At 40.6% G+C, this 21,426-nt stretch overlaps 1 protein-coding gene across 19 annotated transcripts in view; it reads right to left on the bottom strand.

Annotated features, from left to right (window-relative positions):
• The window catches only part of LOC149317998 (F-box-like/WD repeat-containing protein TBL1XR1), a 236,259-nt gene that overhangs the window by 50,166 nt on the left and 164,667 nt on the right, over positions 1-21,426 (bottom strand). For 7 of the 19 annotated variants that reach the window (XM_089508803.1, XM_089508822.1, XM_089508815.1 and 4 more), the window contains exons 3-4: positions 2,996-3,075; positions 2,308-2,418 (exon numbers count right to left, since the gene is read on the bottom strand). The exons of 8 other annotated variants lie outside the window; for them this stretch is intronic. The gene's annotated coding sequence lies outside the window, so the exon portion shown is untranslated. Of the gene's footprint in view, positions 1-2,307; positions 2,419-2,995; positions 3,076-3,185; positions 3,202-21,426 lie in introns of those variants that run through there. 4 more of the 19 variants (XM_089508805.1, XM_089508820.1, XM_089508817.1 and 1 more) reach the window with 3 other exon arrangements.

Below are 21,426 nucleotides of genomic sequence, written 5' to 3'. Positions count from 1 at the left end.
TCGATTCAGCTTCTTTGGATCAATTTTTAACCTAAATTTCTAGACTTATACAAGGACATATACAGTAAACAGTGTTTTGATGGCATTTTATGGGTTGATTCTCTCAATACTCTCAAAGATGGAGACTGGGGGCAAACAGGGACTACCAAAAGGGGAGGTAGAGCAAAGCTATCTTGAACGATATGTTAAATCTGGCACTTGTCTATCCATTCAGCTATTGTTCATCCTTATGGCCAAATTCCCATTTTTATGGCTAAATTTCCATGCACATTCTGACCATTTGGTGGATGTTTAATAGCAATTTAATCCATACAAAATCAAGGCCTTCTTTTGCTTTATCTGTAAAATATCATAAATTATGCCAAGCTTCTACAGTTTATGCAGAAGCATAACTTCCAGTGAGCTTCCCCGCAAGTTTCAATAAACTGCCCTAGCGTAACTCAAAGGAGAAATGAAGCTGGGTGAAAATTCATCCATCTAAAAGTCATTAGGAAGGAAATTTGTATAATGAATAGGTAGTTCATACATTTTAAATGCATTACGTCTTTTATCGGGATATATTTATTAGGTATCAATTTGAATTAGGGCTGACATTCTTTTTCCTCCTCACTCCCTCCTAAGTTCTTAAATATTGCCTCCTGCTGATGTTATTGATCGACTCCTCTAAACTGTCACTTTTGGGCTTTCAAATCTTTCCAGGGTATAGAACAAACGAGCTTTGCAAGGTGCTTTTCTGAAGCTAAGCAATGCTGGTAGAGGAAAGACTTTGCTTTGAATCCTAAAAAGAACATTTCCAAATCCTTGAAGGCTGCACAGTATTTAAAACTCTGTCTAGGAGGGATTTTTTTTCTTTTTTCAAAAATTCATTTCTACCAACTTGGATGGCTTTAATGAGGTACTGGCACATTCAAGGGGGATAGGATTATTTGTGCCTACTAGTCCACAACAGATATATATTGCCTCCAGTATATCACCATCATAACGCCCTAAACACATTCGATCTCATATGGTTTGGGAGCCTAAGCAGGATCAGATAAGGAGACCAGCAAGAAATATTCCCGCTGAAATCCTGGACAGCTATTTACTTTCGGAGTTAATAACACTGAGTTAGGTGACCTTATGTCCTGACTCTACATAAGGTAGCTTCCTACGTTCCTTTCAGTTGCTGAGAACTGCAGTGTGTATGCAAGCAGGGCTTTATCCCTTGGCAACTGGTTGGTCGCTGAATAATGGTATGTCTTCCACTGCCAGATAAAAAGAAGAAAGGAGAAAGGAAAGCTGGAAAAGAGAAAAAGGAGAGGGTGGCTTCTCTAGTTTGGCATTCCTGGCAGAATTCTAAGATTGGATAGCCTCAATATTGAATATTTATTATTTTGAAAACTATGAATCCCCCAATTATAAAATTTTATCAGCTGAGTAGTAGATAAGGGAGTTACAAAAAGAGAAAATAAAGTTCTCCCTTCCCTTATGTGGGGGATCTGTACCCCCCCCCCTGTAAGGGGAAAATCAAGTATGCTCGTGCCCCATTGAAAATAACAGGGCGTGTACATGCAGTTTGCGCGCCATAGGTGCACGTGCCATTCATAACATTGTACAGCAGCTTCAGCGTATGCTGAAAGACGTGGAAGAGAAGCACGCATATGGCGCAGGCTCACTGTAAATATATCTGTATTATAAAATCTTACAATTGTTTATTATTTTTGCTACACAAATCCATATACAATCATAAACTGTGTATTAACAGATGGGTTCAAAAATGAAGGCTACAGTAATATTTTGGACACTTCAGAGTTCTGTGGGGGGAATTTTTTCTGTTTCTCTAAAATGTACGTTTACATACCAATTTTGTCCAAGTGTGATATTTACACTCATTTTAAAGAAAACTTGAATCAACCAACTTTGGGTTGCCAGGGGTGGGAAGGAGGAGGCATTGGTGCTTTTGATCCATTTTGTCTGGAATCTCTGTGGAACATACTCTCAAGGCTTTTAAGTGGTGCCATTCATTGCCTCCATTCAAATCATAAGTGAAATCATCAGGATCACCCTGAGCAACACCAGGTAAATTTCTCAGTAAATAAATAAATTTACTAGACTGACAGTCAATTAAAAATCTTTTAGATGGTTATGCCCTCTTAATCAAGCTGTTTACTATACTTGCACATTGCCAAACCTCATTATAAATATAAGCATAAGTTATCCAATTTACTAAAATGAAGCTACCAATCATTGTTAGAAGCAAAGACAATCCTTATTAATTTGACTACATTTCTATTACATTTCTTCCCCATGAAACTCAAGGCAACTCACATGGTTTTTCCAGGATGATTCCACTCCAGGAAGCAGCCATTAGAAAGTCTACTATCAGCAAAAAGTTAAAAACTGACTTTTAATCATCTGATTTGGCTGAAGCCTGAACCCCTAAAATAAATGAATATAAAAACAGAGCTGATCTTGTCCCTATATTGTTTCTTTAACTAAATCTTTATACATCTCAATAGTAGTAATACAGTTGGCCCCCTGTTTCTAAGGATTCTGTATATACTGGTTCAACCATCCACTGCTTGGAAATATTTTAAAAATATATAAATTCCAAAAAGTAAACCTTGATTTTGCCATTTTATATAAGGGACACCATTTTACTGTGTCACTATATTTAATGGGACTTCAGCATCCATGGATTTTGAAATCCATGGTGTGTGTGTGTGGTACTGGAACTAAAACCCAGAGGAAACCAAGGGTCAACTGTACAAGATCTGGTATAATACTATGGTTTCCTAATGGTTCATTCACAAAAGTGGCTCAGTGCAAGGGAAGATACAATACACCTAATGTACATTTGGAGCCCAAATATATAGTTCTGTGAGAGACAATGTTCTATAGCCTACAGCACACCCACTTTCACAACATGATGGGAGATCTGCTTGCACAATTGTGTTGGCCGCAATGCAAACAAAGAGGATGCACACCAGGGAGAATCATGTGCCTATGAACTTACATTCTCTGTAGTTTGCTCTGCCACAGTTTTTTTCTCACTGCCAAAGGGAGAGACTTTTAAAACCAAATTGTGGCTTCTCTCTGTAGTAGTGAAAAACAATAAAAACAATGTGAGACAGGGCTTTCTCCACAGTAGCACCTTAGTGATAGAACTTACTCCCAAGGGGACATAAAGCTGACCCCATCCTTACTTCATTTCTGACAGCAGTCAGGACTGTGTTGTTTCAGAGGTTGCTTTTCAGATTGTTGTTAACTGTAGCTGTTTTCTTTATTAAACAGCTTCCTTATTTTAAAAGGCCTAAAATAAATGGAATTTTAATTTAATTTGGTATTGCTTTTATTTAAAGCACATTAAAATTTCTTCAAAAATAGTAAAGAAGAATCTAGAGATGTAGCCATACTGCATAATTAATGCAGTCTGACACAACTTTAACTGTCATGGATCCATTCTGTGGAATCCTGGGATGCTTAGCTTGGTGAAGTATTCAGCCTGATCTTTTCGAGTGCCTCACCAAACTACAAATCCCAGAATTCTTCAGGACAGTCATGGCAGGTAAAGTAGTGTTAAACTGATTTAATTCTGCAGTGTGGACACACCCTAGGTTAAACATATCATCAATACTAACAATAATATTTCTGATTATATTCTATAAATAAGTTAAGGGTAATTTAGGGCAATGTGAGACAATCTGATCAGTATTTAGTCTGCAGGTGATATATGTGAAGCAGTGTGTCAGTGCAAAGACAGGGAAGGAAAAGGAATAGAGTATTTGTGTAAATGGAAATTCATTTCCATAAGGAAGAAGATTCTGGATCTAAAATGCATGGCAGCACAATTTTGATGAATTGAAAATTAATTTGAAAATAATTCATAATAATTGCTTAGTGTGTACATATCATCTGATCAAATGTACATATCTGACATATCTTTTATTTAAAATGCTAAATATAATCTTCACTAGTAATTTAAACTGTGACTTCAATTGTTAAAATTGAGTCCTTTGGAGAAGCAATTTAAATTATGATTTAAACCAATTTGATTTAAATTATATAAATGCTGCAATAACCAGATATTTTAAATAAATAAATAATAAATAACATGGTAAAGATACATCTCTGGACATGCACAAGTCTTTCTTTTGGATTATGGACTTAGGCTGTGCTCTTTTTTCCACTTTAAATTCAAAGTACATTAAAGAGACAAGCACTACTTTAAATGGGAAAAAATGATCCTAGTTTTGATTTATATTTATATTATTTAAATGCACATTGCTTGTTTCAAAGGCAAAATACATGTAAAAAATGAATGTATATTTAAACACATATTTTAAAACTTGGTATTTATCAACAGGAACAAAATAAGGCACGACCTATTTTGTTCATGCTAGTGTGGCATAGTGATTTGAGCATTGGACTAGGACTCTGGAGCAAGCCTTGGGCAAGCTACATTCTGTTAGACTCAGAAAAAGACCATGGCAAACCCCTTGCTGAACAAATCTTGCCAAGAAACCCTCATTTGATAAGTCCACCTCGCTCCACTGTTCCTTCTGCAATTTTTCACTCCCAACAGCAATGGCTTCCTCTCATCCATGCTTTGCTTCAGCTGTCGAACTGTCAGTCCACTTCTAAAAATGCTTCCCAAGTAAGCATGTATGTATAAGACTGGTGACAGAGTTAAACATTTTCAGGCCATGGACAAAAGCGGCCAAAATCAGCCTTTTCCAATGTGTTGGCTTCCAGGTGTTCTGGACAAAAATGTCCATCACAGTCTGGGTAGCTAATAGTCAGGTTGTAGGCTAAAAACACCTTGGAGGTGCCAAGTGGGGAGTTGGTTAGCGTAAAATAATAATAATAATAATAATAATAATAATAATAATAATAATAGGATTTATTTATATGCCGCCCAATCACTGGGAATCCAGCCAGCTTACAACAGAGGGGATAATAGACGGTTCCCTGCCCTCAGGCTTACAATCTAAAAAGACACAACCCAAAAGGAGAAGGGAATGGTGAGGGGGGAGGGGATCAGGTCCAGCATTCTTCTCTCCCCTCTGAGGCCTGGACCAAGGCAGATGGACCAGAGGGAGGGCTCTTCTTCTTAATCGAGGCTGGGCCTGATGGCGTTGGGCCTGTCTTTTCACTCCCTCCAGGCCAGAAGTTGACAGGTGGAAGGAGGGAGGGGAGGGCTCTTCAAGTATGTAACATCCTTGTTTTTATTTTTAAAAATGTCATATGATGTAGACTACAGCATATTACACCTGTACTCTAAACTTCATTTGTTCACAGTTTGCTCCTGCATGTAATCTCAAGTTACGGTTTCGACCCATAATGCTGTACTACAGTTCAAAAAAAGTTAATTAAATAGATCTATTTGACAGATTTTATTCTCCTGTCCTTAGGACAAGGGTTTCTAATGCTGCCAATGTACTCACAAAGCAATGTCAAGACACACTCCAGGACATTTTTCTCTTTCTGAGTAAATGAAACAGTTTCTTAACAGGGAACATTTGAAAAAGCTCCCACCAAAACAAACTACAAGTCCTCTAGCATTTGATTTCAAAATGGCCACTACCCATGTTCTGTGCCTCATTAATTGCATTCACAATTCTTTTTCTTTGTTTTGTTTTGAGGGAGACACAAACAAAAAGCCATTATACAGCTGCTTCTAAAAGGGCCCTTAGAATGCCAGCAGAACAAAATCCAAGCTGCAATGAGTTTGATCATTTGATGTCATATGTAAAAGAGCGTTGACATTCTAGTACTCACTTTCAAGCTCTCCAAGCTTGAAAGGTCTACTGCGACACTTGATAGTTTAAACATGGTCAAAACAGTATTGTTCAAACCTGACCCCTTTAACAAATGTCTTCATTAAAGCTATAATGAGAAACTTTTCATTATATTTTTTAAAAAGCTAGTCTCCTTTGCATTGCTTTCCTCAAAATTTGTGAAATGTATCTATCATTAGAACCTAGAGCATCCTTCCTTAACCTTGTGTCCCTCAGATATTTTGGATAACAGCCTCCAGCATACTTGAAATACACTCATCCCTCCACCTTCATTGATGTTAGGGGCACAGGACCTCTGTGAATGTGGAAAATACACAAATAACAAAAACATTATGTTTTTACCTGAGAGAACACCTCTCTCGGCATCTTTAAGTCGTCCAATGCAACTCTGTGGTCAAGATCAGGCCTGTAGCTAGGCTGGGGCAACTGGGGCACTGCCCCAGGGCCCCAGCCAAAGGGGGCCCCAAACGGCTGTACGCCAAGATGACACCCACGGTGTGCAATAGGACTTGGGAGCGTGTGAATGCTCCACCCTACCGAGCCCTACTTTCTGCCCCAGGGCCCCTAAAGGCCTAGCTACAGGCCTGGTCAACATTTGCTAGACGTTGATCATAGAATTGCTCTGGAGGAGAGACAAATGCCTAATTGAGTGATCTCTCTAGCAATCTCTAGGTCCCTCAGTCTGACTTTTGGTTAAGGCTGACCATAGAGTTGCACTGGAGGACCTAGATATTCCTAGAGAGAACATATTAATAAAATCCGTTGATAATCAAATCTTGTTCAACACTCCATAAAATGTTGGACTATGCTTCCCATAATTCCTCACTATTAGCTATCTTTGTTGTCACCAGCACATTAACACAAATGCACTGAAAATCTGAAACCCAAAGCAGGAGAAGTTATGAAGAAAGAAGGAAATTAACTTTCTTTCCCAATTTTGGGAAGGGGAAACAATTTTGCACAGGGAGTGTTATGTGTCTATGATTATATTCTTAAACTTTGGTGATCTAATTTAAGGCAATCAACTCCACCTCTTGGGCCAATCTGAACAGAGAAAGCAAACTATATGACACATCTAGTTTGGAATTTTTGAAAGAAAGAAAATGACAGGTTGCTTTAAAAAGTAGGCATGGAGAGCTCATGACAGGGAAAGAAATGCTAAAATACTAACCACATTCTCACTGGCTGTAATGCTGGGCATAATGTTCTCAGAAACAGGTCACATCATTTTTACATCGCTAGCCTTAACAGGAGTGAGCACAGATAAGGCCTACTTCTCAAATATGCCTGGAGTGAAAGCATTATTTTTTGCTACTGAACTAGTACTGTTCTGTGGGGGAGGGAAAAATCCTAAGTGACCCAAGAAAATCTCTGTACCAGAGAAAAACAAAACCTGGGCTGCCTCTGAAATTCAGAGGGAGATTTTGCTAGAGAGAAAGATTCCAGCTATCATTATTTATTTAATTTCCTGCCTTTCTCCTTATGCAGGACCCATGGCAGCTTACAGTTACAAAAAGAAGATACAATTAAAACATTAATACTAAAGTTAATTTAAAACACAACAACAGACTATTACAAAACAAGATTAAAACAATATACAAACACTGACCATGGTAGTAATAATAATAATAATAACAACAACAACAACAACAATAATAATAAAAAACACCCCAACGCAAACCCTTTCTGTCACAAAGATTTTCAGCCAAAGACCATCCTGAATAAGAAAGTCCTATGTGTTGTATGCCTTCAAGTTGTTTCCAACTTAAGGTGAACCTACCATGGGTTTTCTTGGCAAGATTAGTTCAGAGGACGTTTGCCATTGCCTTCTGCTGAGGCTGAGAGCATGTGACTTGCCTAATTGGTTTCCATGGCTGAATGCAAATTCAAACTCTAGTGCTCAGAGTTGCAGTCGAATGTTCAAACCACTACGTGATTAAAAAGGTCTTAGCCTCTTGGTAAAGGGAAAGGAGAGAGAAGGCAAATGAAACCTCCTGCAGGAAGGGATTCCACAACCTGGGAATTATTCCACAACCTGTCATCCTAAAATAAAAGGAATTGAGATGCTAGATTATTAGAATCCCCTTCTCCACACTGAAATCTTGTCCGAAAGGTCCCTTGTAAACTCTATGGAAAGGATTTGCGAGACTCTCAAAAGCAGACCAAATCACACGTATCACCTTGATCCATGGTTTTAAGAATGCATCTAGTTCTTTTAAGATCCACAGGGAGAACTGGGCTTAGTCAACACAGTACTACATTAGGTCTTCCTGTCTAAGTGCACTCTTGTACCCTGCTTTTAAAAAGCAGAGACAGAGTAAGCAACACAGCTGTGATAACTAAACAGTAGCTGATGTTTAAAAAGCATGCCAGAATCTCACAAGCAGACTGAGCCACAAGATCCCAGATCTTGAGAAAGCTACTAGCTCTACTGGGACCTACAGAGAGGAGGAAGAATTAAAGGCAAGAGTGAAGTCATGGGTGTATTTATCCCCTGTGACTTCACCTGTCTTTCACATTGAGCACACTTAAGTATAGAAAATTCAAATGGAATGGCTGTCCTAAAAAAATAGTAGTAAAAATATTAAAAGAAGCAAAAATATTCTATCCACATTAGATAATGTTGGTTAAAGCATTCTATTTAGGGCATAATCCAAAACAGTTGTCAGGACTGCTACATCAATGCAACAGATGTGTCTAAAGCACAACAGACATGTCTGCAACATCAACACAACAGGTATGCTGTGACAGAGCCATGGTGAAATTGGCTACAACAGCGAGGGGATTCTGGGAACCAAAATCCAGAAAAGTAACTTTCCCAGCACTACACCAATTCCAACACTACCCTACATCAGGTCTCTTTCCCCTGCTTCCTGGTAATCATCTGCCAACATTGTAAGAAAAGGAGGCTGCTCGTCTCGGCGGGATGGCCCGGTTGCCATGCTGGGAGAGCCGGGGCTTGCCGGCCATGCTCTCCCTGGGTCAGGCAGCTCCAGAGGCCCGTGCATGGGCTGTCCGAGTCAGGATTGCCAAGCGGCAGGGGAAAATGGAGGAAGTTCCGCCCCATTGCTTGGGATTACATGTTCCAACAGTCATTGGGAGGTGGACGTGTCTCCCAATTGGGTGGCATCATCCCTTGGAGCCACCTGGGATTGGCTGGGAGACCGGGAGATGGGTCCTCTGCCCTATCCTGGCCTCCCATTGGCTATCAGGCCTATTTAAGGCCACGTGGCGCTCCGGGCAGCGCCATTTTCAGCTCAGCTCGCCCACCCACCCTCCCTCTGTTGGGAGTGGGGGCATAGGTCTAGGATCGGGTGGGCGTGGTTTCCAGAGCTGCATAGCGCTGGATCAGGAGTCCAATGGGGACATGGAGGTGCTGTGAGCAATGTGGTATTGCCATTGTGGGGGCAACATTTATACAGCGTCCCCCATTGACAAGGGATGGAGATGCGGACATTTGCATATGTGGAGATGCGATCAATTGCATGATCGGTTACCGAAACAGTTGGACGATTAACAGGTCTGTCTCTTTGTGATCCTGAAGCTTGGCCATGACCAAGCAGCACTTGGGTTCATCCATCAATCAGGGGTTGATGGATGACAGATCTAGACCTCATGTTTTGTAGCCAACCCTACATTATGGTTGTTTATAGTTGTGTTACAATAAAGTTGTGGCCTTTTCCTCGCAATTGCTGAGTGCTGTGCTTATTCTGCAGCGGCTGCCTTCCAAGGCAAATGTTTTCAGACGGTGGAGAGAATCATGTGGCCCTCCAGATGTTGTTACAAGTCCCATGAGTCTAAGCCAGCATAGCCAATGGTGAGGAATACTGGAAGTTGCAGTCCAACAGCACTTGGAAAGCCTATTCTTGGTTTACAGCACTGTCTTCTCACTTCAAGATGTTAAAAGAAAAAGAAGGGGGTCAAGAACTTCAATGCAGAAAGCAGCGTTAAGAAAAACCTCACAATTTGGCTATCGGGGGTGCTTTGATTCTGTGTTTCTGCATGGCAGGGGATTGGATTTGATGGCCCTTGAGGTCTCTTCAAACTATGATTATGTGGCTATGCCCACCAAGAATGTAGAAAGTAGATGCTAGGGTACCCCTTTACAAAGTCAGGTTATACTGAGTATCTTTTCTTCACATTCCTTGTCCATATGTTTAGCTGAATTTTTGTAAACTTGATCCCAGTATCCATTAAACCTCCTCCATGAACAAAGGAGGTGTATGTGTAAGAGGCCCCAAGGCTCCCATTGGCAGAGGTGTCTAGGTGTGTATGTGTGCATGCACACAAACACACATGCCCTTGTTTGGAGAAGGAAGTCCATAAACTTCCAGCATGAACAGCATATCTGGATTGTTCTCTCTGTACTGTGCCAAGCAAAATATGGATACAAAACAAATGTTTTAATAGCAGCAGTAGCAGCTGTTAGAACTGGACATGGTTAAAAAAAACCCTAGTCTTAGAAATCACTGTATAAGCTTCATACTGTTTCCCTAGAAACACTACCATAAATGGTCTGGAATTAAACACAAAACAAGAGAAGAAACAAAGGAATATAGAAAGCTGCTTTAGAATGGGTTGGGCTATTTCTCATGTCACTAGCTCACTATAAACTAATCTGCCAGGTCACAGAGAGGTTTTCTGAACCATACTTTCTGAATTAGAAATGGCAGATTTGAACCCGGGACCTTTTGCAAGCAAAAGGGTACTGTACCAGTGATAATTTATTGTAACTAGTTAATAGAACACATTAAAAACAAAACCTCTGTCCATTTTCGCTTCTCCTTTGTACCCAGAACTGCCTTCTGCAATGTCTTTCTACAATCAGCTACCTTACTCCTTACTTGAAGGACCTGAACTCACCTTTTCTCTGAAGCCATTGTGCCCCCTCCTCACAAATTCTGGCCTCTGTTGTTGTTGTTAACTGCTGTCAACCTAGTTTTGACTTATGGCGACACTATCAATGAGAAACATCCAAGACACCTATCATGAGACTAAAAGTGCCAAACAACTACTGGGCAGTGGCAGTACTGTGGAGTAATTCTTATGGAGATCTCTCAAGAGACAGTGGCAGAGGCATTTTAGCTAACTGTTGATAGTGCCATGCAGAAAGAGCCACAAGAAAACAACTTCTGAATATCTTTCACCACAAATACCCCTATGATGGGACAATCCAGAATGAAACAAGCCAGTCCATACACCCTTTCCAGTAATTAAGCCAAAGTACAGTTGGCCCTTGGTATCCGCTGGGGTTTAGTTCTATCAAAGTCTGTGGACGTTGAAGTCCCATTATATACAACAGCATAGTATAATAGTATAATGGTGTTCTTTATATAAAACAGCAAAATCAACGTTTGCTTCTTGGAATTTATATTTTTTAAAAATATTTTCAAGCTGTGGATAAAAAAATCTGTGAATACAGACAGCCAACTGTATGTGTTACTGAAATAATCGTGTATAGCTTCCCTGCCTCCATTCCCACAATTCCTCTTGTCTGCTTGTATCTATTTTCAGCTGACACCAGTCATGTCTGTTCTTTGAAAAAGCAGTGTGTATTAGATGGCACTATATAAGAAGAATGTGTACAAGTGAATTGCAGGTATCAAGGGTAAATTGACAGCGTACGCAACTTAAGTGGTAAACTCTGATACGTTCCAAAGGGAAATAAGTGAGAAATATAATTTTCTAATCATTAGAAAAATATGTTTGCTTGGAATTAGAATCTGTTAATATAGGCCCTTATCACACAAGCCACTTAAGGCACTGGAATCGTGGCCCAAACACTTCAGAAGCGTGGAGGTGGGATCGCCGGTCGCACTACTGAAATGTCATTGAGGCATTTTGCTGTTCTTCCGTTGACAAATCGTTCACAGAGAAGCCATTTTTTGAATAACGGAAGATCCAGTTATTACAGAAATGGCTTCTCCGTGAACAATTTGTCAGCAGACACGCTTCAGCAAGACCGGCGATCCCACCTTCACACTTCTGAAGCGTTTGGGCCACGATTCCAGTGCGGTAAGTGGCTCGTGTGATAAGGTCCATAGTGAATTCTACTCTAAACTTGAGGAATTTTTTTTCCTGAGATGCAGTATCACATTTCAAGATGCCATTTGTGGCTTACACACCATTTATCATATGCATATCTGAAAGGAATCGATTTTTTTCTTAAGCATAAATAATTTCCTTTCCAATGTAAGTTTTATGGTCTATTTTCTTTTTTGGATGTGACCTTTGAAATAAAGAAAACACAGTAAATACAATTCCCATTCAAATTCCTTTCATGGCCAAAGGCTGCTGAGTTAAAAATATCCTTTTAACGACTTTGTATTAAGGTATTTATTTAAATGGTTTATCTGAGTCAGAGGTTAATAAGATACTGTTCTATTTTCAATCAGTGGAATCCCATATGCCTATACAGTTACCATTAAAAGTTATAAAGCGATGTGCTTTACATGCAACTATCTTGTTGTGGAATACTCTTCTGGAATATTAAGCATACTTTCGAAGGATAAATTTCTTGTGAAGTTGTAATAGGGTTAGGACTGAGCAGAGAATAAATTTGGGGGAGGCATTTTTGGTTCAAAAATTCCTCAATTTACTACTTCACTTACACTACATCCCACTTTCAACTATCTTGACATGACACCAAAAAATAAATAAATAAATAAATAAATAAAAAATCAGTGTTTAGCAAAACCCAACTGGCTACACTGTCTTGTGATGCAGCCATATCCCCCAAGTAATCTGTGATTTGCAAGGATTCCTTGCATGGAAGCCTTCTAAGACAATGAGAAAACATTGATTGTGAAACAGTGGCAGCCAAGGGAAAGAATGCCATCAAGCAAGATTCAGAGATGGAACAAAAAGAATGGCACAAAAATCCATTCTCTCTGTGTGTATAGTGGGTAGATACTATTTCTACCTCCCAAGAATAATTATTTTCAGTCCAAAATGAAAGAAAGATTAAGGGTTATTGAAGTCCATGAAAAAATAAAATGAAAAACAATGGCCTAGAGTCTAGATCAGCTATTTAGATAAATATATTTTAAAATGAAATTTTAATGAAGTAGCATTCTCTGCCCTGATCCTCCCCCAATTCTGCCAGTAGCAACTGCAAGTAACATGGGTCTGTTCTCCTGTCCATCAGGAAACAGCATACAGTCAGCACTCCATATCCATTGATTTTTTTTATCCATGGATTCAAGCATCCACAGCTTCAAAAATATTTTAAAAATACATACACTCTAAAAAGCAAATCTTGATTTTTCAATTTTATGTAAGGGGCAGCAGCATTTTTCTATACCACTGCATTTAACAGGACTTGAGCATCCATGGATTTTGGTAAACGTAGGAGGTCCTGGAACCAAACCACAGAGATACTGAGGGCCCAATGTACTGATGTTATAAATAAATAATAAATATAAATAAATAAATAATAAAACTTGAATTTATATCCCGCTTTTTGTTACCACAATCAAAGTGGTGTACAACCTTTAAAAAAAATACAATATATACAATTCCCCCGCCTCTAAAAAAGGATTAAACAATTCTATGCATTAAAATTACAAATGATAAAATCTAAAAACAGTACGATAATAAAATAACGGTGGGTCGAGTCTTCGCTTATATATATCTGTGGGGGGAGTGTTACATGGCCGGGTTCTATTCCAGGAAGGCCTGCCGGAAGAGATCTGTCTTGATCTAGGTTGGCGATGGATCTCATCCAGCAGGCCATTCCATAAAGTGGGAGCGATTGCGGAAAAAGTCCTTTGGGAGGTTGCCATCAATCTGGTCTTTGTGGACTGCAACAAATTCCTCCCAGAGGATCTGAGGGTACGGGGCAGATTGTATGGAAGGAGGCGATCCCTTAGGTAGGTTGGGCCCAAGCCATGGAGGGCTTTAAAGGTAATGACCAACACCTTGTACTGTGCCCGGAAACGAATAGGCAGCCAGTGGAGTGATTTCAATATAGGTGTAATATGGTCACTCCTAGTTGTTCCTGTAATCAATCTGGCTGCCATATTCTGTACCAGTTGAAATTTCCAGACTAGGCACAAGGGTAGCCCCATGTAGAGCGCATTGCAAAAATCAAGTCTTGAGGTTACCAGTGCATGTACTAGAGTTTCTAGGTCCAGAAAAGGACTAGGAAAGGGCACAGCTGACATATCAGCCAGAGCTGATAACAGGCACTCTTGACAGTTGCATTCACCTGATTTCTCATCTGAAGCGACGAGTCGAGAAGCACCCCTATGCTGAGAACACAGTCCTTTGAAGGGAGCGTGAACCCCTCTAGGACTTGAGGTTGCGGCCCAATACCTGGTTTGGGGGCCCCTACCGTAAGTACTTCCGTTTTGTGTGCACTCAGCTTGAGCTTGTTTACTCTTATCCAGTCCATTACTGCTGCAAGACATTGATTGAGGGGAGAAATCCCATCTGTTGTCATTGCTGATGACCGAGACATGGAGAAGTATATTTGGGTGTCATCAGCATACTGATAACACCCCGCTCCATGTCTACGGATGATTTCTCCCAGCGGCTTCATATAGATGTTGAATAACATTGGGGACAGGATGGCACCCTGAGAGACACCGCAATTAAGCTCTGTTTTTGAAGAGCAACTGTCCCCGAGCATCATCAACTGTCATCCTCCAGCCTGCGAGGGAGTTGACCAGGCAGGCCCAGCTCCATCAGGGCTAGCCTGGAAGAAGAGACTCCTCCCTCCATAACTGCCATCTTCCGGCCTGCGAGGGAGTTGACCAGGCAGGCCCAGCTCCATCAGGGCTAGCCTGGAAGAAAAGACTCCTCCCTCCATAACTGTCATATTCCAGCCTATGAGGGAGTTGACCAGGCAGGCCCAGCTCCATCAGGACTAGCCTGGAAGAAGAGACTCCTCCCTCCACAACTGTCATCTTCCGGCCTATGAGGGAGTTAACCAGGCAAGCCCAGCTCCATCAGGGCTAGCCTGGAAGAAGAGACTCCTCCCTCCATAACTGCCATCTTCCAGCCTGCGAGGGAGTTGACCAGCCAGGCCCAGCTCCATCAGGGCTAGCCTGGAAGAAAAGACTCCTCCCTCCATAAGTGTCATATTCCAGCCTATGAGGGAGTTGACCAGGCAGGCCCAGCTCCATCAGGGCTAACCTGGAAGAAGAGACTCCTCCCTCCATAACTGTCATCTTCCAGCCTATGAGGGAGTTGATCAGGCAGGCCCAGCTCCATTAGGGCTAGTCTGAAGGAAGAGACTCCTCACTTCATAACTGTCATCTTCTGGCCTATGAGGGAGTTGACCAGGCAGGCCCAGCTCCATCAGGGCTAGCCTGAAGAAGAAGAGCCCTCTCTCCAGTCCATCTGCCTTGATCAAGGCCTCAGAGGGAGAGAAAAATGCTGGACCTGATCCCCTCCCCCCCTTACCATTCCCTTCTCCTTTTGTGTTGTGTCTTTTTAGATTGTAAGCCTGAGGGCAGGGAACCGTCTATTATCCCGTCTGTTGTAAGCCACCCGGATTCCCAGTGATTGGGCGGCATATAAATAAATCCTATCATCATCATCATCATCACCACCACCACCACCACCACCCCTCTGGAATCTACCTGAGAGGAAGGAACAGAACCACTGCAAAGCAGGGCCTCCAATTCCTAACTCTCTCAGGCGTTCCAAGAGAATGTCATGGTCTATTGTGTCAAATGCTGCTGAGAGGTCTAATAGCACCAGCAGGGTCATGCTTCCTCTGTCGATGCTTAGACGAAGGTCATCAGTTAAGGCGAATATGGCAGTCTCCACCCCATATCCTGTCCTGAAGCCAGTTTGAAATGTGTAGGAATTGTAAATATTCGTCAGTGTGTCAGTCAGAAACAGTACCTCTGTTGCAGTTCGTCCTTCCATGGGAGACCATTCATGGGAGGGAGTGGAAACGTCAGTCTGCTGTGTCTCAACTGACAGGAGAACAAATCCACATTCCTTCCAGTTGCTGCTGCTCGGTAAGGCAGGGCTCGGGGACATTTACAATTCCTACACATTCCCTATAATACTGAATACACAGAGACTGTTGATATGGAATTTATGAATACATACAGCTAGATTACACATTTGTAACTAACCATGAATTCCAGCCAATGAGCTTACACTAATTTCACTGGAACTTAAAGCCCTCCTCCTCCTCATTTTGTTAGCTAGCTAACCATTTATTGGATTTTTAACCCATCTTTCACTCAAAAATGTCTTTCAAGGCCTCTCATAACATAATGAGACTGGTTCTTTGAATATCAGTGCCGCCCAAAGAGAACCAGCGTGGTGTGGTGCTTTATGTGTTGGACTATGACTCTGAACACCAGAGTTCAAATTCACACTCAGCCATGGAAACCAATTGGATATCCTTGGGCAAGTCCTTCTCTCACAGAATTAGAGGAAGGCAAAAGCAAACCCCTTCTGAACAAACCCAAGAAAACCCTATGGTAAGTTCACCTCAGAGTTGCCATAGGTTGGAAATGATTTGAAGGCATAAAACAATAACAATAACTGTCCAAACAGCAGTTTCTATCACAATACAGTTAGGTTTGCTTAAAACCTCCAACATTCAAATTATCCTGCATCGACCTTCCTATACATTTTCAGACAAAACAACCCTGTCACTCTTAAGACTAAGATGTCCTACTCCACCTGTCATTCTTTCAATTGTCACAGACCCCTAAGTGACAGCAACCAATCCCAGGATTTTCTTGGTAGGACTTCTTCAGAGTAAGTTTGCCATTGCCTTTCTTGAAGTCTAGGAGTGCATGACTTTCCAAGGTCATCCAGTGGGTTTCCATGGTTGAAAAGGGATTTGAACCCTGATCTCCCAGTTCCAGTCCAACATTCAAAGCACGATACCATGCTCTTCACATCACAATACTGGAACATTTCTTGTACATACATTATACAGGTGTAATATATTTTCCTGCCATATTCATATACGCCTCCGAACAGGAATGTGACCCACCAAAATACAGTCACATCTCATAAAGATGGGAAGAGTGGTGGCTGTGAGTCCATCAGAAACATTAATCTGTTGTAACAAAGTGAGCAGAAAAGTACTGTGGTTTTTTTTTTTTTTTAAAAGAATAAATTAAGCCTGGCAGATAAATCGAGTGAATGTAGTCATTTTTAGAATATCAACAATTAAACATATTCATAAAAGTAGTAAGTTCTGCTTCAGTTTGCAAAACCTTCTCACATAATTACACACATTAAAATGTGCACAAAATTTTAAAAAGAAATAAAACACAAAATTCTCCAACCCAATTTGAAACAAGGACTAGACAAAAATGCAGATTGGATTTGGAAGAAGACATTTATATTAAAATTGATACTGTTTTACATCCTTATTTAAAATCTAGTTTGTTGTCAAATGTCTCATTTAATAAGTCTTAAAAAGTACGCAGATGCACCCACACACCCATCCAAAGAAACACATCTTTCCAAAGTTGTATCAATATACCTTTATCAGTTGTATTCTTATTTTTATACAGGTCAATGACCGAAGTAAATTGTTGTTATTGTACCTTTATCAATTAACTCCAAAGATGGGGAGTCAACCACCCTTCAAAACAGCTCTTACAGGAGTAAGTTTTTAAGTTTAGGTGGAATCTATAATAATTTGAATCCACCGGTTCATATTCTAGTTGCTGGAACAGCAGAAATCAAACCTACTCCATTCTTCTACATGAAACCTCTTCAGATATCAAGTTAAACATATCCACTCTCTAAGTCATTTCTTGCAGAATTTGGTCACTCTTTTCTCAACACATTCCAGCTTGTTAATTTATTTCCTGAAGTGTAGTGCCCATAACTGGACATAGGAGATTATCACATGGGGACGGGATAGGGGCAGGATCGCTCCCTCGGTCTTATTCCGTCTGTGACCTGAGAGAAAGGGATTACACTAAACAGTTTCACATGGAAACGTGCTGAACCTGTCATTCAGCCGTCAATGAAGTGAAATGGTATTAATGAATTATTCAATTAATACAATACAATCGCAAATGACAGGAGAACAGGACATACTACAGCCCCAGCACTCTCCTGATTCACCAAGGTTGTAATTCTATTTAAAAAAGAGAGATTAGATTAGTTTGGGCTAACTAGTTTTTGAGAAATCCATGTTAGCTCTTAGTAATTACAACATTTCTTCTTCTTCTTCTTCTTCTTCTTCTTATACTTATTATTACTATTATTATACTTTATTTGTATTGTGCTGTAGATTTACACAGCGCTGAACATATAATCAGAAAAATCGATAAAAATAAAACCTGCCAATAGCATGCATTCTACAGGATAATAACAAAATACATATAAAACAATACATAATAATACAAGATAGAATTAGATAAAATAAGCAGGCAACAAATTGAAAACATCAAATATCAAATATAAAATCAAATATCAGATAACAATCAGATAAACAATCACACAATGCCTGGGAACGCTTCCCTGAACAATTTAGGCCCGGAACAGATGGGCCTCGTTACATGCGAGGGTTGCCTGGTGGGAGGAGCACCCACACGCCCGGCAACCCTTGCACGCCCACCAGATGGGGTGCGTAATGATCATGTCGCAGCTGCCCTGCTACCAAACGGGATGGCGCAGCTGCGACGTCATCGTGCCGTCTCTGACGTTTTGCAGTGTCGCAACAGCGGCGCAAAAAGGAGCCACTTCCAGACGCTCCTTTTTTCCTCTGCAGCAGCGCTGCGCAATTTGGTTGCTGCAGCGCTCCTGAGGAGCAAAGAGAGGCCCCAGGGAGGCGCCTCTTTTTGGCACTCTGTACCGCACCACAGTCTTCAACTGTTTTGAAACTGGTTAAAGAAGTGATGACGTCGTGGGGGGAAAAAGTTCCAGGAGTGAGGGACAGCAAGTGAAAAGGGACGAATCTGGGACGGGGTAGTGGAGAGCCTTGGCTGGGACAGCAGACCTTTACTACCAGAACAAAGGGTACAAGTGAGAATGTGGGGAGAAAGAAGGTTTGATAAATAAGGAAGGGCCAGCCCATGCAGGGCTTTAAAAGTCAGCAACAGGAGCTTATACTGAATATGGAAGGGGAAGGGAAACCAGTGAAGGGATGAAAGTAGGGGAGAAACATGGTCAAAGCAGCGAGCGGATGTAATAATGCGTGCACCGAGGTGAGAGAGAGGAAGCCCTGTCATAAGGAGGTTACAATAATCTAGTCGTGAGACAACCAGGGCATGGACCCCAGTCTTGGCAGTAGAGGCTGAGAGAAATGGACAGATTTTAGCAATACTGTAGAGAAAGAATCGACAGATCTTGGCTGTGGCCTGGATCTGGGGGATACATGACAGAGAAGAATCAGAAATAAGCCAAGGCTGTGGGCTTCCTGGACCGGTCAAATAGAGATGTCATCAACAGAAACAGAAAAGGAGTATTGAAGGGTGGACTTAGGTGGAAAGACAAAAAGCTCTGCCTTGGACATGTTGAGCTTCAAATGCTGATGCCGCATCCACTGAGAGATAGCTGTAAGACAAGATGAAATTTGCTGTTCAAGCCCTGGTGAAAGATCTGGGGTGGAAAGATATAGCTGAGTGTCACTGGCATACAGATGATAGGAAAAACCAAAAGAACTGATAAGTTTTCCTAGGGGCAATGTGTAAAGAGAGAATAGTAGGTGACCCAAAACAGAGACCTGGGGAACTCCAACAGATAAGGAAACAGAGGATGAAGTCTGACCACCCGTGACCACTGCAAAAGATCTATCTGACAAATAATAATAATAATAATGATAATAATAATAAATTTTATTTATATACTGCCTTTCCAAAGATCAAGGCGGTTTACAAAATTGCTACAGCAAATCCATAAAATACAATAAAATACAATGCAATAATACAATAATAAATAAGATTTAAACCAATCAAGAACAGAGACCGAGGTCGGAAAGTATATCAATTAGGAGACAGTGATCCACAGTGTCGAAGGACACAGACAAATCAAGAAGAACGAGAACAGAGTAAAGGCCATTTCTTTCTAAATATGCACAGACTGTCTATTTAATGATTTGTTCTAAAACCTTTCTTGGTATCACTGTGGAAACAAATGGTCTGTAGTTATTTGACTGTGAACCAGTATGGTGTAGTGGTTTGAGAGTTGGTCTATGACTCTGGAGAGAAGGGTCTGACTCTCTGCTCTGCCATGAAACCCACTGAGTGACCCTAGGCAAGTCACATGCTTTCAGCCTCAGATGAAAACAATGGCAATCCTCCTCTGAAAAAATTTTGCTAAGAAAATCCCATGGTAAGTTCGTTTTAAGGTTGCTATATGTTGGAGACAACTTGTAGGCAGACAACAAATTTGTTTGACTTTTTATAAAATGTTTTTTACTCTTTTTGGAGATGAGGTCATTTGCCCTCCTCCAGTTTGCTGGGACCTCTCCTATCTCTCAGGAATTCTCAAAGATTATTGACATTGACTCTGAGGTTATATATAGAGGTTCCTTTAGTACTCTTGAATGCAGTTCATCCAGCCCTGGACACTTGAATTCATTTACAGTAGCCAGGTATTCCTTTACTATCTCTTTATCTATTCTGGAATGCAGCCCTCTTACTGCATTATTTATTACATTCTAGTAATTATTAAGCAACTTAAAATAACAGTAACAAGTTCCATTTGTTATCATCAAGATATTTATATTATTGAGTTGACAGTAATGATACAGGAGCTATAGTTCTCAAAACTGTTTTACACTAAGGGCTTCTTAATGCTCCTTTAATGGAGCAGAATTTAGATGAGGGAGATAAGATGAACAACAGCCAGCTGTGCTGAGGAATAATAAGGTGTTTTTCACCCATTGAGTATAATTCAACAATACTCCCCATATCTAATTTTCATTTGCAATTATTTTGGTGTCTCTATAACACATGGTGAAATGATTTAAATCAGAGATCTAAATCTTGATTCAAACCAGCAAGAAAATAAAAACAACCAATTAAAATCACAGATACAAATCAAGTTGCCTGCTGCATTTAAGTTACCTTGGGAAAGCAACAATCTTGAAAGACAGCTTTAGAAACACAAGTGGCCAAGGGTGTGAACATGTAAATCAAATTATATTTAAAATCACCTTATATTCATTTGGATGGAGGTTATTTCCTGTTAAGTGTGCTCATAATTACATTGCACACTGCCAAATTAATATGGTGCATTTCTACCATAAATGTTAGGAACTCTGGATCAATCCTTCTGGCCCATATACTACTACATCCTGCAATGCAGAGCCTTACAGACATCCATGTGGGTTTCTCGTTGCTGGCTTTGGGGACGTTTTGGTCTTGTAAACAGGAATAAATCACTGCAACTCCCGCTTTACAGCCCTGTTAAGAATCCCAGTGGTATATATGTTATGCAAGCCAACTCTTCCAACATCAGAAACAAGACACCTCTGTCAAGGGAGAAAATAATGCAGGCAGTAACTGGGTGTCTTCATTTACAGAGTAGGTGGGGGAAGAGACAAATGCAAATAAAAATGACATGCTTCCTTGTTATGAGGCTTGATACCTTTCTATAACTGCTATTCCTGAAAGTAAGGGAAGGGAAGGCTTTGGATTTTACCATCAGTTTTCTAGTTTGGAAATAGGAAAAAAAATTTCCCTCCAGAAATTTTCTGCTG

Source organism: Sceloporus occidentalis, unplaced genomic scaffold, assembly GCF_023333645.1.
Source record: "Sceloporus occidentalis isolate IW3139 unplaced genomic scaffold, rSceOcc1.0.p SCAF_2, whole genome shotgun sequence".
NCBI classification, from domain to species: domain Eukaryota; kingdom Metazoa; phylum Chordata; class Lepidosauria; order Squamata; family Phrynosomatidae; genus Sceloporus; species Sceloporus occidentalis.
This window is presented reverse-complemented; position numbering and strand designations above follow the sequence as displayed.